Here is a 3,359-nt window from a genome sequence, read left to right as displayed (position 1 = left end):
AGCCCTCTTCCCTTTGGCAGCCATCAGCTTGTTCTCCATATCGATGAGTCTGTTTCTGCTTTTTTTTTCTTTTTTAATATACCTTTATTGATTTCAGAGAGCGGAAGGGAGAGGAAGAGAGAGAGAGATAGAAACATCAGTGATGAGAGAGACTCATTGATCAGATGCCTCCCGCATGCCCCTGCTGGGGATCGAGCCCACAACCCGGGCATGTGCCCTGACCGGGAATCGAACCTCGATCTCCTGGATCCTAGGTTGATGCTCAACAGCTGAGCCACCCCAGCTGGGCATGTTCTGTTTTCTTTTTAAGCTACCAGATATAAGTGAAATTATATGTGCTTATAATTTGTATTTCTCTGTCTGACTTATTTCACTTAGCATAATACCCACTAGGTCCATCCATGTTGTCACAATCGCAAGACTTCATTTTTTTTTATCACTGAGTAATGTTCCATTATATACAGGATGTCCCAAAAAATGTATACAAACTGTAAGAGCTGGTAGCTCAATTTTGAAATTGAAATGTATTTTAATAAACATTGCCTTTATAATTATTCATAGTGTGTGTATATATTTTTGGGGGGACATCCTGTATGTATAGGGGAGGGTAAAAGTAGGTTTACAGTTGTTTGTATGCAAAAGGCATGTAGGTTATGATTATAATAACACATGAAACTCTGTGTTTCATGTGTGCATGACTAAACTTACTTTTGCCTACCATATATATATATGTTCCATATCTACATATCTATATATCTATATATCCACATACCTATATACCTATATATCTATATATCTATATACCTATCTATATAGCTATTTATCATCTTTGTCCATTTATCTGTTAATGGACATCTAGGTTGCTTCCATATTTTGGCTATTGTAAATAATGCTGCAGTGAACATGGGGGGAATATATCTTTTTGAATTATTGTTTTTTATTTCTTTGGATAAATACTCAGAATGGAATTGCTGGGTTGAATGGAAGCTCTATTTTTAATTTTTTGAGGGATTTATATACTGTTCTTCACAGTGTCTGCACCAGTCTTCATTCCTACCAACAGGGCATGAGAGTTCCCTTTTCTCCACATTCTCACCAACCCTTGCTATTTGTTGATAAATTAATGATAGTCATCAGTGCTCACCAGTGGTCTGAGACAGGTGAGGTGATATCTTTTTGTGATTTTGATTTACACTTTCCTGATTAGTGATGCTGAGCATCTTTTCATATGTCTGTTGGCCATCTGTATGTCCTCTTGGAGAAATAAATGCCTATTCAGGGTTTCTGCCTATTTTTAATTGGATTGTTTGTTGTTTTGGTGTTAAATTGTATGAATTACATATATTTTGGATATTAACCCTTTATCAGATGTATCATTGGCAAATGTCTTCCTCTTCAGTACATTGTGTTTTCATTCTTTTGATGGTTTCCTTTACTGTGCAAAATCTTTTGTTTGACAGTCTGGGTCTGGCTATCAGGAAGCATGGCAGTGAACCTGCCAAGAAGATGCCTGATGCCCATGGCCATGATGGCAGGAAGCGACTTTGTTTCAAAAACTTGCTGGGTCAGTGTGAGAACCAGAAGCTCGAGGCTTCTGGAGGAATCACCACACCCCAGTGTATGATCAGCTTCTAGCTTTGTATCTGCTCCATTAATGACATGAATGATGCTGATATCTTTGGAAAACAATACCACCTGCTATAAAATCTACAAATTCTGAACTTGGGGAATTTGGTCAGCAGGACAGGGAATCTGGCAGAGATGTCCTTGGAATCTGTATGGCCATCAGTGCTCACCAGTGGTCTGAGACAGTCCAGCCAGTCACGAAAGCGCTTGGAGAGGAGCCCTCACCCAGGTCTCTTAAGCATGCACCTCAGTAATCACAGAGGACTTTGCACTTTTGTTGGGTTCCCTGGGGAAGAGGCAGCGAAAGGTACATTAGAACAAGGATGGCAAGCCGTCGTCAACACAGAAATGGTTACGCCCCACAGGCCAGCTGCAGGGCCCCCGGTGTTTTTTTAACAGGTTTATTTCTTTATCAGAGCCTGCCCCAGTTCCACCCATCCTCAGTGAACAGCAGGTAGCCAGACTGACAGATTATGTAGCTTTCCTCAAAAATAGATTTCTTTTTCTATGTTCAAGGTCCACCTTCAGAGTCCTGTTTACTGACAAAATAGAAATGTAAAATTTTTAATTTCAATTTGTTGGATGGGTTAAGCATCTCAGTATTCTTTACTGAGTGTCATAAAATGCATATATCTACATATAATATAAAGCATATTGTATATATTTTGTTCTTAAACATCATGCTGAATAGTTGTTGAAACAATTCTCCTTTGTAATATTTGACAATATGGATGCAGCCCATCAGTATTATGCAATTTTCACTTTCTAGTGACTCTTAAATATAGCTCTCGTGCCTCATGCAGGACAGTGGTTGTCAGCTGTGTCCCTGCCCCAGCGCTCAGCACCCCACACCCGGTATCCCGCACCCCTCACCCCGCATACTCCACCTGTGCCATTGGCTGAGAGCTCGAGTGATTCATTTGGCCTTTGGGGAGTACGGTCTCCAGGGACAGTGTCTGAATTGTGGGGACTTCTGACGTACCTCCTCTGGAGAACATGCTCTCTTCCCTCACCTGAGAGTCACTAATACCGAATGCGGAACTTTAGTTAGGAACAAAGATAATTTCCTTAGTGAATCAGTTTGTTAACTTTAGAGTCTTTGCTTATAGTTGTATGTCCACTGCTGGCAGTGGAGGGCTTGTCATGAAAATGAGACTTATGTAAGATGTTCATGAGAATTATGAAATTGCAATATTTCCTTTCAGAAGAGGGGAAAAATGTGTGGGGTGCATTATTTTGGGAAGAGGCTATTAAGATGAGTGACACACTTTGTACAATTATCACGTTGTCTACTGGTTGCTTATATTTACCCCTTTGTTCAAGTTCTGCCTTTTGAAGAAATACTGGACAAGTCTTTCTTTTTGTGTGTGTTACAGCCCTTCTGAATATTTGAAGTTGTTTATTGCATCTTCAGGTTAAAATACCCCCCTAGTTAATTTATTCTGCATTTGTTCGATAAGTATTTAATTAAAAAATTTTAGTTGATGTAGTCCCATTTGTTTATTTTTTTCTTTTGTTACCCTTGCCTGATGAGACATATCCAAAAAGATATTGCTAAGACCAATGCCAAAGATTTTAATGCCTGTCTGTGTTTTCTTCTAGGTGTTTTATGTCTTACATTTAAGTCTTTAATCCATTTTGAGTTTATTTTTATATATGATGTAAGAAAGTGGTCAAATTTTATCTTTTTTTTTTTGCATGTATTGGTCTAGTTTTCCAAACACCACTTATGG

The 3,359-nt window shown here is 39.0% G+C and overlaps 1 pseudogene; it reads left to right on the top strand.

Annotated features, from left to right (window-relative positions):
* The first annotated feature begins 1,513 nt into the window (after nt 1-1,513).
* Nucleotides 1,514-2,185, top strand: LOC107528569 (COP9 signalosome complex subunit 8 pseudogene; annotated as a pseudogene).
* Nucleotides 2,186-3,359: the final 1,174 nt, after the last annotated feature.

Source organism: Miniopterus natalensis, chromosome 8, assembly GCF_054644295.1.
Source record: "Miniopterus natalensis isolate mMinNat1 chromosome 8, mMinNat1.hap1, whole genome shotgun sequence".
In the NCBI taxonomy this organism is placed as follows: domain Eukaryota; kingdom Metazoa; phylum Chordata; class Mammalia; order Chiroptera; family Miniopteridae; genus Miniopterus; species Miniopterus natalensis.
This window is presented reverse-complemented; position numbering and strand designations above follow the sequence as displayed.